This window comes from Cotesia glomerata, linkage group LG1 (genome assembly GCF_020080835.1).
Source record: "Cotesia glomerata isolate CgM1 linkage group LG1, MPM_Cglom_v2.3, whole genome shotgun sequence".
In the NCBI taxonomy this organism is placed as follows: Eukaryota; Metazoa; Arthropoda; class Insecta; order Hymenoptera; family Braconidae; genus Cotesia; species Cotesia glomerata.
The window spans coordinates 26,104,516-26,125,871 of NC_058158.1; the positions used below are offsets into that span (position 1 = coordinate 26,104,516).

At 29.0% G+C, this 21,356-nt stretch overlaps 1 protein-coding gene across 10 annotated transcripts in view; it reads left to right on the forward strand.

Moving 5' to 3' along the window:
• Positions 1 to 5,715: 5,715 nt before the first annotated feature.
• The window catches only part of LOC123271688 (glutamate receptor ionotropic, kainate 2), a 294,730-nt gene continuing 279,089 nt past the window's right edge, over positions 5,716 to 21,356 (forward strand). For 5 of the 10 annotated variants that reach the window (XM_044738125.1, XM_044738076.1, XM_044738085.1 and 2 more), the window contains exons 1-2: positions 5,716 to 5,867; positions 6,062 to 6,261. The gene's annotated coding sequence lies outside the window, so the exon portion shown is untranslated. The remainder of the gene's footprint in view (positions 5,868 to 6,061; positions 6,262 to 21,356) is intronic. The other 5 variants (XM_044738111.1, XM_044738105.1, XM_044738135.1 and 2 more) reach the window with 1 other exon arrangement.

The following is a 21,356-nucleotide window of genomic DNA, read 5'->3' on the forward strand; positions in this document are numbered from 1 at the left end:
AGAAAAATGAATCAGCTGAGCATAGTTGGATTGGCTTAATTTAATTTTGTTATCGGCTAATTTTACCGTAGAAAATTCGTCATTGGCATAGCTGAAAATTGTTTAATTATTTATTATAATTTTTTATGATTATTCTCTCAATTGTTTCTCTGGATTTAATTTTTTCATTCGAATGATATTTTCTAGAATCAAAATTTTGATGAATCCAGCAAGATAGTATATCAATTTTTCAATCAATTCAGAATAATATTAAGCTTACACAATTTTAAAAATACAAAAATTATCATATGGCCGTAAGGTAGTTGCTAAAGTCCAGAAGGTTTCATAAATGAGTGACTATTAAGCTTTACAGATTTTATGCACTACATAACATTTGAAACTGAACAAACGTCAGTTGCTTGATACTCTTTGAATAGGTTCCAACACTGAACTGGTAATTGAATCACTGAAGTGTTTGAACCATCCACCACCGCCGGCTATTATGTTTAAACTTTGTCTAAAAAAACGTTGAAATTTTACCTGAAAAAGAAGAAAAAAAAAATCTTTTCAGTTGAAATTTTGATCCTTCATTTTTTACATCGTGTAGTTTTTTTTATTTTTGTCATTAAGGCTAAACTTTTCTTTGAAGTGAATTTTACTTCAGTAGAATTAAATAAATGAAAAATTATCTATTTACATTTACTCGGCCCGCAGATTTTTTACCGTCTAATTTAAGAAAGAACATAGGAAATAAATTCTATAATTATTAATTCGTTATAGTATTTTTCCTTTTATTGCTCTAACAGTTTTAATTGAATTTTTAAAAAAATTACAAGAGAACTTTACGAACTGATGCAATTAATAAATACCAGTACAACTTGATAAATTTAAAAAAAAAAAAAAAAAAAAAAATAACAACACGATATAACGAAACTGCCGGACTTATATGGCTGATAAAACAATAAACTTAATAAAATAGAGTAATCATGAAAGACTTAAAAGTTTGAATAAATGCGGTGTGTTAATTAGAGGATGAAAACTAGAAAGTCCGTTTAGTTGTGGCAGTAAAACAGTAGTCGTCGTCCTCGGAAGTAACTTTCCTTGAAGTCCCGTTTTACTAGCGAGAGTTTCCTTCTCACTGGTACATATACAGGTTTCTGCAAGTCCACGAGTGAGAAGACCACGGCAACAGTAAAACGATGCCAGCGTTAGCTTTCGTGCATTCAACTTACTAAGATTTTACTCTGGCTAAGCCACTAAGTATTTAGCTTAATTCATTCGGAATTACAATCCGGATGGACAGTAAATCACGCAAACCTTCCAACGTACTGCATTCTCGTGCCTCAACACTTTTATTTTAGCGCTCGTGATGATAAGCTTTATTCTCGCTGTCCCGTTTCAGTTTCAATTTTAAACTAAATGTTGCTTTTCTGTCTTCTCTTTGAAAAGCCATTGTTTGAAATTGAAAAAAGCTTTTTCGAATTACTCGGTAAATATGCGAATAAACTATGATACACGAACCGTTAATTCTACTAATTGTCGATAGCTTTCGCAAAATTATTAATCTCATGCGATGCATAAAGGATCATTAAAATCTATTAATTATTAATTTATTCATACATTTGTAATTATTATTGTTATCATCAAAATATTAAAAAATTCATGCTTTATTCACAAATTTATAGATTACTTCAAAAAATATAACATTTGTGAAACTAAATATCTATCCGTATTTACTCACTACCCTCGATACTGTCAGTTGTATAATTTATCCATTCATGTTTATGGTAACTAATTTTGTGGTGCGCTTTTAGCGAATCCGATAATGATCATTGAAATATTGCTGTTCTACTATGAAATACAGTTAATAAGGTAAAAGACCCCATTAGTGGCACCTTTAACCCCTATTAGTGGCACTTTTTCTTTCAATGAAAAAATGTTCTGCTTGGAATAAAAATTAAAAATTTTTTTGATCTAAAGGTCTTAAAGATTAAAAATAATATATTTTTTATTGAAATTAATGATTTCATCAATTAAATAAGTACCAAAATCAAAGAAAGTATCAGTAATGGGGTCTCCGCCACTAATGGGGTCTTTTACCCTAGCTATTCTTTAATTTTTTTTTAATTTACTTTAAAAAAAAAGTTTACTCTCTCAACTGATAAAAAATTAAACTTGTAAATTAAAGGTAAGTTGACAAAAATGTTTGAATAATATAAACACATATCGTCTTCTTAGTAATAAATCATGTAATAATACAGAAAAAAACTTGATGAAAATTTTGCAGTTGCTGTGTTTTGAAATAAGACAGCTGAAGAGATCGAACGACGTGGTCATGTTTCGAGCCAAGTAATACACATTTTTATATGTATGCGCGAGTTAGTGCGATTCTTCAATGTTACTAGACGTTTTTAATGGGTATATATATAATAAATTAAATTAAATGTACTTACTGGTGAAAAATTTCTTGATATGTTCATATGTGGTCTAACTTCGTTTGATGTATCCGTGTTTAATTTTTAATAGGTCTATACATATAGCTTTATATCGATATTCTAATTAGTACACTGTAAGAAATCCGGAGTGAATCGGGAGTGAATTTCACTCCCATCACTCGGAGTTCCGGAGTGAAGTAATTAATCACTCCGCGTAGGGAGTGAATCCGGAGTTTTTATTTGCGGAGTGATTTCAGAGTGATTTCGAATTTCACTCCGAAAAACATCCGCATTCGGAGTTTTTAAAATAAATAAAATAAGGATGAATTTTCGTTCTACAAAAAAAAACTCAAAATTAATAATCTTTATATATATATATATATATATATATATATATATATATATATATATATATATATATATATATATATATATTTATTTATTTATTTATTTACAAATTTTTTTTTATTAACTATTTGAGATATTGAATATAAAAAAAAATTTTAAATTTTATTGTTGAGACATTTGACAATTTTTAATTATAATTAAATTATAAAAAAATAAATAAATATAAAAAGGGTTTATAAAAATATTTTCTTTACAAAAATTTATTTATTTCTAAATTCATTTATTTTGGGAGTGAATGCGGAGTGAATTTTATTATTAATAAAAATTAACTCCTTCTCGGAGTAAATATTACTCCCGCTGGAAGTGAATCAATTAAAAATCATTCACTCTTCATTCACTCCGCGTTCACTCCGCAAATTTTTTACAGTGTAAACTTTTTTTTTAATCTAAAAATCAATTCAATATCTAGTACATGTGATATAATGTATTTACTGAGGTTACTTGAATAATATGACTTTGGACTATTATTATTTAAAATTTTAAAGGATCATTTTCTAATAAAAAATATAGAATTAAATAATTCGCTAATCAGAACGTAAAAATGGCCATATCAAGACAAATTCGTCAAGATGTGGCTCGATTTATTTTGACCTGACTCGACATGCCCACATATAGTTTTTTGATCAAAAATAGTGACAGAACTTCCCGACAGAAGGCGCATTAACACTGAATTATCTTGTTATGAGAGAATTAAGTTTCAGGCATTATAATTAAATTATAAATGAATTATTTTTTCCGTTACTCTCTCAAGGCGCTTATCGGACACTGGATTTTTGTGTAATTAACTATTTAAACAATTATTGTTCAATAATACATATTAATTTACGTACACATCTCTATAAAAAATAAAAATTACAACAAATTATTTTTTAATCTCATATTAAGCTTAGTATAGCCATATATGATCAGTAGGGCCCGGAATTTCACCACCGTTCAAATGACTGTTTACATGTTTAACCTTAAATTTGAACAATTGAAAATAGGCCAACTTCTGTGCACTGATGATCAGATACGAAAACTGGGCTTATATCACCATCGCAGAAAATTTTTTTATCGGTATGTCATCTAATTTATAAATTTGGTTAATTTCAACAATAAATTTCATTTTACATACTATAGAGCAAAAAAATTAAATACTGTAGTCGAAGTGTTAAGGTTGCACGGACAGTACCCCGTAAGTCATAGTAGAATCTAAATTTTTCTAAATTTTATTTATTAATGAAAATAATTTAATTATCAAAAACAATAAATAGTCAACGTTTGACTCAAGAATTTTTTCACAAAACTCGGACCTGACAACACCGCGCTTAACAGCTGTTTATATTTATCTCACTGTGTAGTGTTGAATTGAAAAACATAATCCATAAAAATACACAGGAATAATTAAAATTCAAAATTCGCGCGTACTATTCTGTGCAACGTTACCACACTGCGCTGAATCACGTGGTTTATTTATTTTTAAATATGTCAGCCTGAAATTTTCGTGAATTTCTCATCTTTTGCATTAAAATATCTTTAAAAGCCTTCGTCAGAAAATTTTTATTTTATTTTAAACGTATTCTACGAAAGTTGATTGACTGAAATAGAAGTTTTTTGTTTTTTAATCTTCCTATGAGGTAGTCACATAAATCAATATATGTGCAATCCGCCAATAGTCTCTATATGCTACATGTTAAATTTCAATTTTTTAATAATTTATTAAAGGATAATTCTTCGTCAGATCTATTTCAAAAAATTAATTTAGACGTATGAGATAGCAATTCATAACATATCAAAAAATTAGCTTCTGATTTTCAAAAGTGCATTAGTGTCCGTTCAACCTTAACTAAAAAAATTAGTTCCCTAAATTGTCAATTGAGGAAAATTTAAAAAATTATCCCAACTAAAGCAACTACCCAATTATAATTATTATTATCATGAAAATTTGAATTATTATTTCAAAACAAAGTTCTCTCATCTTATCATCATAGAAACGGTACAAAATTTAACCTCGAATTCACCTAAATTGAATTGATGTTTGGCGAATATTAATAACCTGGACATGAGAGACCCAAACTAAATTTGATATGCACATACACTATATAGATAAGTTATTAGGTAGGAACATTTCTACCAAGTAAGGAGAGAATAGATCATTTTCTCGTCTTGATCACTCACGAACTTTTGGTGAAAATCTTTCGACCATCGGATATCCGGAAGGTCGAGAGTAAAGCACAAGGGAGATAGTGTAGAAGCTTAGAGCCGTTAAAATTAATTGCGACTATGTCTGGAACGATGCTCATGAAACGAGGGCGTGCTGGAGGGTTGATAACGACCTTGAAATGCAACTACCGGGTGTTAGGTTGATCGTCTTTAGAAATAGGCGTTGTCTACTGATGACACCGTCAACCACCAAACTACCAGTTGATAATCTAAGTACTTGCTTAATTTATAGCTATTATCACCTTATTAAAACATATTTTCCTTTATCTTCTTTTGCTGTGCTTCTACCCTCATTTATTTAAAAACAGATGCTCGGGATCTCCATCTTTCTTCAATGAATTAAATACTTTTTGAGGAAAATGTTATCATTGTTCTTGTAACAAGTCTGTAATTAAACTTTTATTTGTAAATAAAATCTTACATTTTTGTTGCGCAAATGGGTAAAGTATAAGGTCAATGCTATCGCAAGAATTTGTTTACTTTCGGGGTATTAACACCAGAGTGTATGTCAGAGGATTAGCGTAAGAGTACTTGTAGTTGAAATCTAGTAACCTAGATAAAGAGATATCGAATAAAACTATGGTACATCCTGTTTGACAATGCTTGAAGGGTGTCTACTATGGTACGAATAGTGTGCGCGCGCGCTCGTTCGAGAGGGTTGCGATTCCACCCTCGCAAAAGCATCCCCGTGCAAGTCCACAGGCTCGTTTCGGTATTCGTAAGTTCTATCAGCTAGTGCCCGCGCGTCTTTCGCGATTATCAGACGGCGCAATAAAAAACGGCTCATTATTATTCGTTGATCATTAATCCTCGTAGGATTTGCGATAACGTTAAAATTAGAAGGTAAAAAATTTAACTTTGTGTCATAAATTTAAAGTGTGTGCTTTAATTTTGTGATAAAATTTTGCTGCTAAATCTTGTTCTCTAAGTGTTCATAAATGTTCATGGAAAATTATTTGCAAAACAGGAGTTTACAGTTTTAATATTGTTGTTGAATACATTATTGTGATCATAAAATACCGATGGTTTTGTTATAGTTGAATATTTTAAAAATTTTTATAAAGATAAACTTTGATGGATGTATACATAAAATTTTTTATTGTGATATAATTGTAACTGTAACATGGTATGCATAAATTAACAGTCAAGTTGATATCAAACTTTGACAAGTCAGTTATACATCAAGATGTCTTCTAACTACTAATTATATAGTTGGATTTCTCAGTGTAATTTAAATGTACGTGATTCGTATTTTGTAAATTAAATTTTGAAATTAAGTTTAATTAAATATAGTTTAATTTAGTTCTTCTAGAATTTTTTTGTTTTTTCAAAATTTACTCATAATTTCTATTTTTTTTTCTTTTTTTAAGTAGGTTACGATTTTTCTTAATCGTAAGGTAGAAAACTAAGACATTTCTTCTTCATTTTTCCTGAATACTCGCCTTTTTTTATGTTTAAGCTCAGTTACATATTTTTCCACAAAATCTGGTGATCTGTACGTAAAAAGTTTACTATATAAAAATATATACCCAATTTAACTCTAAAATTTTAAGCTTCATTTTGATACGGAAGATCTATCAAATTATTACACCAGTGTTAAATAGAGTTCATTTGTTCAAAATATGAATTCTGAAAAAATTGAACAAATAAAAATAGAAGCCATGCATGAAAATCGATGGTGTTAGTCATTAAGATATCGTTACATTACTTATTCTTTAATACACTCTATTCAGTATAATTGAAGTTTTAAATTATTTCTAAAGCGTCAGTTTTGGGGTGAAGAGTTGAAAAAAATTTTTGAAAGAAATAATAGAGATGTTTAATTAAAGTCTCAGTATTATGTCTGGTGATTTCTGTTGTCCTTTCCTGAGTGTCATATAGAGATATTAACTTTTTAATAAGAAATAATTTAAAATATTATTATTGATTACACTTCAATAGGGAAAAAAATATTTAACGTTAAATTTTGTATAGTTAATATTGACAGCTTGTTATCGATACCTGTATTATTAGTACCAACATAATCGATTCTTTCACAAAGCAGACGAATTTAATTATGACAATAAATCGAAATAAACGATATTGACTCAGTTTATTTTGCGTTTCAGTTTGTAACTGACAAATAAATAATAACAGATAGAGCATAAAAACAAACGAGCTAAATTTATCCTCCAATTGCGAAAGTGTAAATTATTAAATTATACGGTGGATTGAATGAAATAGCAGGCACGAATGTTTACGGGTGTTAAAGTTCTGTACATATGTCGTATATTGATAAAAGAAGACTGTTAATTAATCAATTAATATTGATTCTTTATTATATCATCAACGTACATAGTTTAGAACTTAATCGAAATAGCTATTTAGCATAATTATGCTTACACACAAGCAGTCCTTTATTTTCATAATTTTACCAATAGTCTAATGATTATTAGTAATTAGAACAAACGAGCATTGTCATATAGTGGTGAATTTCAATTTATCACAATCTTCAATTACTTGGTAAATCAATTGGCCATTAAAACCTTCACATTTAGTTAATAAATGCATCGACCAATGTATTGCTAATATATATCTATATAGATTTTGCACACATCCAATTCAGGTTCAATCGAGTTACCTAATGATATTTCATTACGTATGAATCATTCGATCTATTTCAAATGAGAAAAAAAGGATCAAGAAAGTTCAATTAATTTTTTCTCCGTTCAGATGGCTGAATTTATATTGATTTTAATAATTTTCGATTAAAATATTATTTTTATCATCTGTTAATGTAATAATTAAGAGTAGTGTGTTAAATTTAAATTTAAATTGAGGAGTGTAAGCAAAAAATTTTATAACATGAATTCACGGTTGTTTACTCTAAAATTGGAATGAAATAAAATTTGGCAAATAAAACATTTGCGTTAACTCATGAATATTTTTTAATTTATATTATTTTACAGCAGAAATACTCCGAGAATGAATATGAATAGAAATATTAGAAAATTTTAATTATTGAAATAAAAATACAAATTTACACGTGGCATAAAATAATATTTTATTAATCGATCGCTGGCAGTTTATCATATAGATATAGATCTCACAAGGTTCTTGTACGCCATTACGGCTGATTCAGTTGAGCCATAGATTTAGTTTCTAACAATTAGAAAAAGTATAAAAAAAAAAAAAAATGCTACTAACTGAAGGAAATGACGGGGTTACAAGTCTATTCAGAACATTTTTATTCACAGCTAGTAGTGTCGTTTATAATCAGTAATATTTTCAATTACTTTTAAGTTTAAGTTCATCTCTAATCAGTTACATCTTTATTCAATTTTAACTTTACTCAGTTACATTTTAATTTAGAATGCAGTTAAAACTGAGTATCGATGTAACTGATCAGAGTTGAACTTTTGAATTTAAGCGTAATTGAATGAAAATATTACTGATTAGAGATGACATTACTAGCTGTGAATAGAGATGTTTTGAATAGACCTGTAACCCTGTTAAGAAAATGAAAAACAACACAACTGAATCCTTTTTCTCCTCTATTTGGGTTTGCAATTTGGATAGGTGCTTTTATATATCTTCCTCAAGGGGTTTAGAAAACTCAAATAAAAAACCAAAACCGTAGAATCGTTTCGTCAACTCGTTCAATCTAAACAATAAATATCAACTCGGACATATACATTGCAACGTATGTATTCATATAAAAAAAAAAATTCTGCACAGGGAAAAATTTACGGTTGCTAAGATAAAAAAATCATTCATTTTCATTGTGAGAAGTTAAAAAATTGTTGGTGGAATATAGGAACAATTGGTTTAAAAAATTTTATTCGGAAATTATAATTTCTACACTGATAGAAGGATTTGTTTATAGTTAAAAATATTTGTTAATATTTAACAAATCATTTATTAGAGACCACTTTTTAGTCCTTAACAAATATTTCTTAGCATTTAAAAAGATTTATTAATATTTAATAAATGAATATCAGATTTATTAAATATAAATAAATCATTTTAAATACTAAGAAATATTTGTTTATTACTAAAAAGTGGTCTCTAATAAATGATTTGTTAACTTATAACAAATATTTCTTAATACAAATAAATCCTTCTATCAGTGTACCCCTCCAGCTAAGGTAAGTGATTTCGCACACGGATCATAGTGTCTTACTTTTCTTTCTTGGTATGAAAAGGATTAATTAAAAAACTGTTAGTTTTCATTATTTTTTTTTCTTTCAAAACTATTTTTAATAAAAGGTTGAAGTTTTAGGAATTTGAGTAATATGACAGAATTCCTTTCTTAAATTTTTATTTAATTAAAAAATGAGCTGGATTTCTTAAAAATTTTTTTTTTATTTTTTTCTAAAGAAAAGTTTGAAAAATGTAGTTTTAAGCGTATTTCAATTGATTTTTCAAGTTTTTGTTAAAAATTTTATCAGTAATGGACTGGTATTTTTCGATTTTCTATTTTTTGTTAACAATAAAACCGAAAAAAAATTTTTTTATTTTCCTGTAGTGAGCTTCATGTCTCGAAATTATTTATGGAATCTTTTTGACAGCAATTATATTACTTAAGGGATCATTCTACTTTGGATTAAATTCTTTGAAGGAATTATAGGTCACCGAATGGCTAGGTAACTCAGAGTAGTTTATTTGCAATTAATAAAATTAAAAAAAAACAAAGACTGTATATCTATATATATATATATATTGAGTACATTTATCCCACTAAGGGAGTTTGCGCATTATCGTCCTACTTCAACTGTTGTATATTTTTTTTCACATTCGCTTTTGCACGACTCATGATGCGACGCATCAGAGAGTGTTTTACGATCGAAAAATTTGATTTTATTATTATTTCATAATTAAATAAGTATTATGAGTTGTACAATTTTGGATTTTCCAAACTTTTTTTTCGATTAACATTTTGTTATTTTTACATAAAAATTAATACATAAACGGAGAGAATTTTATATTAACCCTAACAATACTTGTTTTGTAGATTTTACTATCTTAGATGGTAATTAATTTTATAAAAGTTAGAATGATAAATATAACAATTTAAATTATAATCAGTACAATAATAAAATAATAATTCCTAAAATAGAGCGATAGTACCATTTACTATCGAGATGGTTACATTTACCATCACAAGTAGTTAAAGTTACCAATTGTATTATAAGCTATTCAGTAAAAGTAAGCACTGAATTAATCAACAACGTTATCAATAATATAATAATAATAATAATCTATATTATTAAGAGAATAAGCAGAATTTTGTGGCCAGGGTATTTATTTGATAAAATGTGTTTTTTATGGTTAAATTTGGTATGTTTCGAAAAGTCTTGACCTGGAGTTATTCTTTTTTATGGTTTCATATCATTCTTACTAATAGTCAATTATGATGATAAGTATTTAGGCTGCATTTGAAAATGCTCTATCTCTAGATACATAATTAAGAAATGACCTTGAATCTTGTGAACTATTGACATTTTATAAGATATAAGCTCATTCCGATGTTACACTTATCAAGATCTTTTAAGTACCCATCATTTAAGTACCCACATCACTTTTTCATATATTTATATATATTATATATATGTATATTTGAAAAATATATCAAAATGCATGTGGGTACTCAAATGAAAGCTCTTGATGAGTGTAACATCGGGATGAGCTTACATCTTTAAAAATATCAATAATTAAGAAATAACCTTGTATCTTGTGAACTATTGACATTTTTAAAGATATAAGCTCACCCCGATATTATACTCATCGAGACCTTTCATTTGAATATCCACATAAATTTTTCATATATTTATATATATTATAGATATCTATACATGAAAAATATATCAAAATGTACGTGCGTACTCAAATGAAAGCTCTTGATGGGTGTAACATCGGGATAAGCTTATATCTTTAAAGACGTCAATATTTAAAAAAGTACAGTGCAATTTAAAAAAATTATTGTGTGGTTTTATGAAACCACGATGCAAGTGAAACTTTTTTGGATTGTTGACATTTAACTAAAAATTTTCAGAAAATTAATCAATTTAGGGTATTAAAATTGCGTTTTTAATCCTAATTTGATAACTGGTAAATGAAAAGGGTCAGTCCAGGGGATGTTGCTGCGATTGTGCTTATAGTCATTAACGGATCTTAATGAAATTTAGCACACATGTTTCTTAGACAATTATCTCAAATAAGTTCAAAGATTAGCGAAGTAGGTCAATAAGTTTAGAAATAATAGCTATTTGAATTTTTCTAAAGATAGTGGAAGTTGCATTTTCTGTCTTGTTATTTTTAAAGAACATTTAATTGAAATAAGATAGCTTATTATTAAAGTTATACTTCTTTTGGCGCGTTTAGATGAGAGTGAAAATTTTGAGCTGTGCGCGTATGATGTCCTAAAAAAGCGACATAATGAAGTTGGCCATCAAATATAATTAAAAATATAGATTTCTTTTACTGACTAAGCTAACTCATATACAGGGTAGTCGAAAAGTATCTATCGAAACTTTGTTATTTTTAAATTCGATAGAAATACCATTTAATATGAAATATAGTATTCATATTAATAATCAATTCTAAAAATGGACAATTAAATATTTTACTTTTTATTTAACTTGGAAATAATTTCTTTTTAATTAATATTTTTTTAAAAATAATAATCTCATGAATTAAAATACTTGAACTAAAATGTAAATATTGTAGTAAGGTAAAAGCCATAGTAGCTGCTCATATACCAGTATACGCTCACTCCATGTATTTGTATATCTATATTCACGAATATACTAATACATGGAGTGAGCATGTATTGGTACATGAGCGGCTACTGGGGCTCTAACCTTACCTATTATATTTAGGTATCTTTTTATTGATTTCATAATTTTTTAATACAGGCTTAATCATTTTGTTTATCAAATCTAGTAATTCCCACCATATTTTTTAAAATTTATATTATAGACCATTTTAATAATTTTCCGGAATTTTATTGGAAACAAAATCTAGTTTTGTACTACAATATTTGTAAGTCTTTTAATTCATGTAATTAATATTATTTTTGATAAAGTATTTATTAAAAAGATATTATCAATAGGTTAGATAATTAATAATAAACTATTTTATAATATATTTATAAGATAAATATATTTAAATAAATAATTAAAACATTTTATAGTTATCAATTGTAAATTATTGATACTTTGCAACTCCAAAATTAGTTGATTAATCAGCTGTAATCAGTAATGAATTCAGAAAAATCTTAAACAATATTGAATTAAATTCATATGATAATGAATGATTTTATATTTATGCGGTATAACTAAATTTTTACTATGATATAACCTTTTTGATTGTTTTTAACATTTTTCTTCGATCATTTTAGCATTTTTTTTTCTTCAAAATTTTTTTTCTCATGCCAAAGAAGTATAACTTCTGACTCGTGTACATAAGTACACACACCATTTTTAACTTCCCGCTAAGAAAATTGAAAATTTTCAAAAATCGGGAAGTTATTGGTTTCACCCCGTTTTTCGAAAATCGAGTTTTCAACGGATGTTGACGTTTTGAGGTCCTAGAAAGCTTCCCCGAATGTTTTCGCGATGATGTCCGTATGTTTGTATGTATAATATATATATATATATATATATATATATATATATATATATATATATATATGTGTGTGTGTGTGTGTGTGTGTGTGGCCGTATGTAAACCTCTTATAACTTTTGAAAGGCTCGACCGATTTCATCGCGGTTGGTTTCATTCGAAAAGGCTTGACCAAACTTAGATTTTGACCATAATTTGGACTGATTCAAACCAGTAGATTTCGAGAAATCTCAAAAAAACTGCAAAAAAAAATTTTTTCAAATGTGGTTTTTTTGGAATAACTTTCAAATGGCTTAACTGATCGATTCCAAAAACTAATCAGCTCTTAACATAAAAAAAAACATGCCGATTGCCACCAGCCCGGTTGAAATCGGTTAATTCGTTCGTGAATTATCGTTAACGAAAAAAATCGAAAAAATCGTTTTTTAGGAATTACTTTGAAATTCCTTGTTCGATCAATTCATACTCAAATATTCTTTATGAGGCTTCAAAAACTGCGTCGAATGCTACCAACCGCGTGAAAATAGGTTCATTCATTCAAAAGTTATTGTGGTTTGAAAATTCAAAAAATTGTGTTTTATTAAACTGCTATTAGAGTTTTGAGCTCAGAGAGCTCAAAATGACACAAAAATCATATTTTTGAGCTCGAAGAGCTCAAAAACGTAAGGTGTAATTTTGAACGTTTAAGTACAAAATGAGCGGGAAGTTGCATTTTACGTCAAAACTACTTTCGAGAATTATATGACGGTTACGTGCGTTAATATCCCAGGACAAAATATCCCCGCGACAAAATATCCCTGGACAAAATTCTTAAAAATATAAAAATTCATCAATAATAATTTTAAAATTAATCTCAACATTATTTTTTTAGTGTGCTTGTGTGTTTATTCAAAATTAAACCAACAAAAACGCCGGGATATTTTGTCGGGGATATTTTGTCCGGGGATATTAACGCGTGTCACCGTTTATATATATAATTCTTTTGTGCGTGTTTGTCACTGAGCTCCTCCTAAACGGCTGGACCTATTCTAATGAAATTTTTTGTGTATGTTTCAATGAATTCGAGAATGGTTTAGATTCATAATTCAGTCCACTGGAAAATGTTTAATTAATTCATTTTTTATTTACAAATTGTTGTTGATCTTGGAATGTTGTACATTGGACCCGGCAGTTAGCGCTACGATCGCAGGGTCGAATATTAAAAAATTTTTCATTTAAATTTCAGTGTGTCCCGATAGTAGATGATGCGATTAGATTCAGGAAAATTTTGTGTTATTGTAGTAAAATCGCGTGTAAATTGAAATATTACATTGTAATAACGTTTTAATGATAATTTTTATCGAAACGGTCCAAACTGTAACAGCTCATAAAAAGCTTGAAATTTTTTAATTTATGACGTATGTACAGAACAACGTCTTTCTGATCCACTAGTATATATATATATGTAAACTTTGAAACCAAATGTATTCTCTGAATCAGCTCGACAAACTGAGTAAGGAAACAGCAAAATCTTTTAAAAGTTCCGTCATGAGGGTAAATGCAATAGTTAGATTTCTATGAAATCTACTAAAACGACTATGACAATATCACATTATACCGTATAATAATAATAAATATGATAAACTATATGATAGAGAATAAGATAAACAATATATCGATACTGCCATTCTAATACGTCGTATCCCACAAAATTTTACATATTGACTTTTTTTGAAAAATAGAATCACAACAATATTATGCAAGTCATATTAAAAATTTAAAGGTTTAATAGTTTAATAACTATTTTTAAATAAATATTTTCATCCGTTGAATCCCATTTAATCAATGTTAAAAATGAACTGTTTTTACCGTTTGCAGACGGCATGCTGCAAAACTTTATAAATGTGGAATACGACGTATTAGAATGGCAGTATCGATATGATAAATATAATAAACATAAAAAACAAACCGAATTAGAATAAACAGTCTTATTTCAGCTATTTATAGCTTCCAGATTGGAAAAAAACTCAAATGATTTATTTTTTAAGCTCTCAAAAAAATGAGATTTGATGATTTCAATCGGTAATTCTTGCCATAAACGGACCGCTATTACAACAAAAAAATGTGCGAAAGTGATGGTAGATAAATTAGGGATTTTAAGGACCAGTTTTTCAACACAGGGTCAAATTATTTCAATCATTGTGAATACGTGTTTATATATGAAATATATAGATATATTCACAGTGATAAATTAATTTAACTCTAGATTGAAAAACTGGCGCTAAAAGAAATGTAGTTGTTCTTAACAGCGAGTCTAATTGATCGTCGAATATCAACATCTTCATTTTTAAAGAGGAAATAAAGGAATTTCGGTTCACCAGTCTCCAGTAACATATCAGGAAGTAATGTCTACGTGATTTCACACTCATCTAATTTAAACTGCGTTAATAGGGCGTGGTGTGCTCAATTAGAATGATCCCTTAAATCAATATTAATTTAAATGATTTTTAAATTGACGAATTTTTTGAAAAATCACTTGTAATATTTATACGATTGATTATTTATATTACTTATTCTTATAGAAACTGAAAACAAATTTTTTTAAAGACGGATTTTAACATTCTATTTAATAAATAGACCAACTATTATTTCATCTACCTCATAGTATTAGCCTTAAGGAATACTGTGAAGAACAAACTCGATTATATTCTATTCATGACCCAGTTCGTCAAATTGAATGTTTGATATCTTATTGTCACACAATGCAAGTAAATATTTGTAGTAATATATGAATGAAATGTTGAAGTGACTTAGACGGTGGTTGACATTCAAGTTATCATAATAACCCCAAAAGGATTAGTGATAATTTAATTTCTAAAGGAGAAACTTGCTTTAAGTGTTTGTTCTATTCTCTTGGTCTTAATCATGTCGTAGCTTCAAGCGTTTCTTCTGATTACATATGGCACCGGCGTCTTCGAAAGGAACAAACTGAGCTTTGGACCATCTATTGACTTAGATTTTCACTCAGAGGTGTTCTTTCTAGTTGGTTTGTTGCTTTTGTAGTTATTCTTTATTGATTAATTCATTTATTCTATCAAGAACTTTGATAAGAATAATGTTTTATTTAGGACAGAAAAAGTGACACTTACGCGCTTTAGTTATAAAAGTAAAGAATTTTATGACTTAACTTTTACGAAGATACTCTTAAAATTTTTATCTTTAGTCAACGACACAGAGGTCGAATAGTAAATATAATATTGTTGCACTTTCTGTGTTTTAGATTGTAAACAACGTAAAAAATAACCTCACCCTAACATTTTTTATCGCTTACGTGACATTTTTTCTTGGTATACTTCTAACTTTATGGATGAAAGTGAATCCTGATTCTGCTTTACTTGCAAAAGTCATAGCAATATCCTTTTAATGATACTAAAATTTCAAATAAACTTTTCAATGACATCGATTAACGTTATTAACTTCCACAAAGTAACCTTCAAACATTATATATGTTAGGGTGGGTTAAAAAACACGACTATTTTTAACTTCCCACCAAGAAAAATTAAAAATTTTTAAAAATTTGGCAAGTTATTAGTTTTAACCCGTTTTGCGAAAATCGAGTCTTCATCAGGTCTCGACGTTTTGATGTTCTAGAAATCTTCTCTGACTATTTTTACGGTGGTGTCGGTGCAGCTCTGTGTGTGTGTGTGTGTGTGTGTGTGTGTGTGTGTGTGTGTGTGTGTGTATGTGTGTGTGTGTGACCGATTCAATCGTGGTTGGTGTCGTTCGAAAGGGCTTGACCAAACATAGATTTTCATTACAATTTGGACTGATTCGGACCAGTAGATTTTGAGAAATCTCAAAAAAACTACAAAAAAAATTTTTTCCAAATGTGATTTTTTTAGAATAACTTTTAAACGCCTTTACCGATAGACTCCGAAACTAATCAGCTCTTAACCGCAAAAAACCACGTCGATTAGCTCAAAGAACGTCAAAATCGGTTCATTGGTTCGAGAGAATTGTTGATGAAAAATTTGGAAAAGTGTTTTTTTACACAACTTTGACATTTCTTTTCGGATCGTTTTTGATGTGATAAAATAATTATTAGAGCTCAAAAAACTATGTTGATCGCCACCAAGAATGTGAAAATTGGTTGATTGGTTCGAGAAATACCGTTGACGAAAAATTTGGGAACAAGTGTTTTTAACTTCCCGCTAAAAATCTCAGATTTTCAAAAATCGGGAAGTTATTGTTTTTACCCCGTTTGGCAAAAATCGAGTTTTCATCAGATCTCGACGTTTGAAGGTCACAGGAAGCTTCCCTGACTACCCCCGCGATGTTGTCACTATGTCTGTATGTATGTATGTGTGTGTGTGTGTGTGTGTGTGTGTGTGTGTGACTATGTGACTCGCTTATAACTTTTGAACGGTTGAACCGATTTCATCGCGGTTGGTGCCATTCGAAAGGGCTACGCTGAACTTAGATTTCCTGAGAATTTGAACCGATTCGGACCGATAGATTTTAAGAAATCTTGAAAAATCTTAAAAAAAATAAGAAAAAAATCATTTTTGAAAGTAGTTTTTTTGGAATATCTTTTAAACGGCTCTATCGATCTACTTCAAAAACTAATCCGCCCTTAAGCTTGAAAAACCACGCCGATCGGCGTCAACCCGATCAAAATCGGTTGATTCGTTCGAGAGATAGCGTGAACGAAAGAAAACCGAAAAAAACCGAAAAAAGTGTTTTTTTCACATAACTTCGTCATTTCTTCTCGGATCACTTTTGATGACATAGCATAATTTATAGAGCTTAAAAAACGCGTCGATTGCCGCCAAAAACGTAGAAATCGGTTAATTAGTTCAAAAGATATCGTCAATAAAAGATTTGAAAACAAGTGTTTTTTTAAAATCACTGCGACATTTTTAACTTCCCACTAACAAAATCGAAGATTTTCAAAAATTAGGAAGTTATTGTTTTCACCCTGTTTTGAAAAAATCGAGTTTTCATCAGATCTCGACGTTTTAAGGTCATAGGAAGCTTCCCTGACTACCCTCGCGATGTTGTCACTGTGTCTATATGTATATATATATATATATATATATATATATATATATATATATTGTGCTATATGTGTGTGTGTGTGTGTGTGTGTGTGTGTGTGTGTGTGTGTGTGTGTGTGTGTGTGTGTGTGTGTGTGTGTGTGTGTGTGTGTGTGTGTGTGTGTGTGTGTGTGTGTGTGTGTGTGTGTGTGTGTGTGTGTGTGTGTGTGTGTGTGTGTGTAGTCGTTAAAAAGAATTTCAATAGAAAAATAGCAATATATGTATATTATCCGATCAAAAATTAATTTAGAAAAAATGAAAATAAAAAGAGCTAAATAAAATTTACAAAATAAAAAATCTATGTAATTAAGTATTGATTAATTATAAGAACATAAAATCAAAATATTACACATACATATAGAGCAAATATACTCTCAATAGTTGGATCTTTTTTCAACACTACCTTTTTGATAAATATTCTTCCACCAAAATTTAAATCTATGTATTAATTAAAAATTCAATAATTTATTTTTTTATTTTTAAATTTGGTACAAAAAATTTTTTCGAGTCGAATTTATATCTTCAATATTTGATAAGTGATAGCTTTGAAATCCTAAGTTCAGGTTTTTTGCATTTTTCAGCTAAACTGTAAGAGTTAGATAAAAATGTTAATTGAAAATTTGTAATACTTTTGAAATTCTATAAGACAAACCCTGTCAATTTTTTCATATTTTTAATAACAACAAAAATACAGGCTCATAAATATCTCTTTTCAACTTCCCGCTAAGAAAATTGAAAATTTTCAAAAATCGGAGTTATTGGTTTTACCCGGTTTTTCGAAAATCAAGTTCTCATCAGATCTTGACGTTTTGAAGTCCTAGGAAGCTTTCCTAAATGTTTTCGCGATGATGTCCGTATGTCCGTATGTCTGCATGTGTGTGTGTGTGTGTGTGTGTGTGTGTGTGTGTGTGTGTGTGTGTGTGTGTCTGGCCGCATGTAAACCTCTCATAACTTTTGAACGGCTTGACCGATTTTATCGCGGTTGGCGCTATTCGAAAGAACATAACTGAACTTAGATTTTAAACACATTTCGGAACGATTCGGACAAGTAGATTTTGAGAAATCTTAAAAAAAACTAGAAAAACAAATTTTTTGGAATCTGGTTTTTTTGGAATTACTTTTAAATGGCTTTACTGATCAATTTTAAAATATAATCAGCTCTTGAGATTAAAAAACCGCGTCTATCACCGCAAGCCCGGTTAAAATCGGTTGATCTGTTCGTCAGTTATCGTTATCGAAAAAAGTGTTTTTTCGGAATTACTTCGAAATTCCTGGCTTGATCGATTTAAATTTGAAGATTCTTCATGGAGCTTCAAAAACTACGTCGAATGCTGCCAACCGCGTAAAAATCGATTCATTCATTCGAAAGTTATTGCCGTTTAAAAATTCAAAAAATTGTGTTAAATTAAACTGCTATTAGAGTTTTGAGATCAAAGAACTCAAAATGATACAAAAATTATATTTTTTAGCTCGAAGAGCTCAAAAGCGTAATGTGTAACTTCCAGCGCTTAAGTACAAAATGAGCGGGAAGTTGCAGGGATGGCCTTTAGAGTCAACCGTCACCCTAATTTTTTTAACATAGCTCCGACATTTCTTTTCGGATCGTTTTTGATGTCATGATATCACTATACGAGCTCAAAAAACTACGTCGATCTTATTCAAGAACGTCAAAATCGGTTGATTGGTTCGTGACTTATCGTTGTTGAACAAATTCGGCAAAAGTGGATTTTTTTAATTTCTATAAATTTTCGATCTGATCAAATTGGGTTTGAAAGTAAATCATAGGATTCAAAAAATAGCGTCGAATGCTGCCAACCGCGTGAAAATTGGTTTATTCATTCAAAAGTAATTGCAGTTTGAAGATTTAAAGAATATAGTGATTTTATTGAACTTCTATCAGGCTTTTGAGTTCGAAGATCTCAAAATCATAGAATAGCTAACTCTTAGAGCTGAGAGAGCTCAAAATAACACATAAGATAGATTTTTGAGCTCGAAGGTATGGAATTAGCGGGAAGTTGTAGGGATGGTCTTTAGGGTCAACCGTTTTCTAATTTTTTTTTAATACAAAATGTTAATAACGTTCATATTTCCAAAAAAAAAAATCAAAATTGAAAAATTATAATAATTTATTATTTTATTTTTATTCATAGCCTGATAGGGCTTTATATGACCAAATCAGATTAGATAACGAAAATTTGCCATGTCAGAAAATTTTTCCACTGGATTGCTTAGAGAAAAAGTACGTTAAACTAAAAAGTAACTAAATTTTGGTCCTTAAAAAAAAGATATTTATTAACTAAACCTCTCGTAGAACAAAAAAATATTACTCAGTGAAAAAAAAATGCTATCCTAATTAATGCCATTAGAAACCTTTTACTGTAGTAAATTTAACTCCCTTTTTTCCGCATTAATCTTATATTATTTTATTCTAGAATTCATTTTGTCGAACATCTTTTTTTATTACCCTGAAGATTTTTAGTAGAGCTAGCGAGAAAAAAAATATCGATTTCGTTAGATACGCCCTATTACCCACATATACACACATAATTTGAGTTGCTAGAACAATTTTACTGTCCTGCTTTTTCATAAAATTTTTTTTTTTCGTGAATAGTTAGAGAGTTATAAAGAATGTGTGTCACGCATAATGGTCCGAGAACATTAAGCTCGTGATAACTCATCCTCGAGCAAAATATCTAAGCGATTAAAAATAAGTAAGCCCATTTGAATAAAAAAAAGCTGCGGTAGCAGGCAGAGCTAATTACACTCTTGATACGATTTTGAGGAGCTTAATATTGATTTATTCAATATAGATAATCGCTTTTTCGATCATGCATATTTTCGCGACAGCAATATTACATCAATCATCGGCTTGATACCTAAAAAAATGAATTTTTTCGCATTCATTTTGAAGCTTATCAGTCTGTAAGAAAGGTTATTAATCGAAAATTAATAGCATATACTTACTGCTAGAAAGAGAATAAACACATACGAGAGATTACTAATTGAATTTATTCGCCTAATTGAAAATGTTCAACACGAAGTAAATATTTGGAGTCTTTTTCCATCCGAAAGTCAGCAGACGAATATTTACTTTTTACTTTGAAATGTAGAAGCTATGTTTACTGTACTACACTATTTATTCAATGACATGATTATTCGGCGTATAAAAATGTCAAAAACAAAAGTGTTATGCTCAATAGGACGGAAAAATTTGAGTATATTTGTAAAAGTGTGAATAACTCACGAGGGGGTGTAACGTCACTATATCAGCTCTCCAAACGTCATATGCAGGACTTTTTTATAGCTTATCAACAAAAACATTTATATAAGTACGAAACAAAAAAAAATGCCATCATCAGGTGTGACCGCCGACATGGATAGGTAGATTTCTTAAAGGAATAAAAAGTGAAAAAAAGGATTCTTCATGAAATTCAAGAGTTATTAGAAGACTGAGTCCCAACGAACTACATTCGTTGAATTTTTTTTTGAGATTCTCAATCACGAAACATATAGAAAAATCTTATCAAAATTAGATGAGTCATAGCTTAAATTGAAAATAATTATGTAAACTTTAAGATAAATTCAATAAATTTGAACTTTTCTGGCTGAAAAATTATTTCGGTAGGATTGAAACCATTCAAAATTTTTTGTA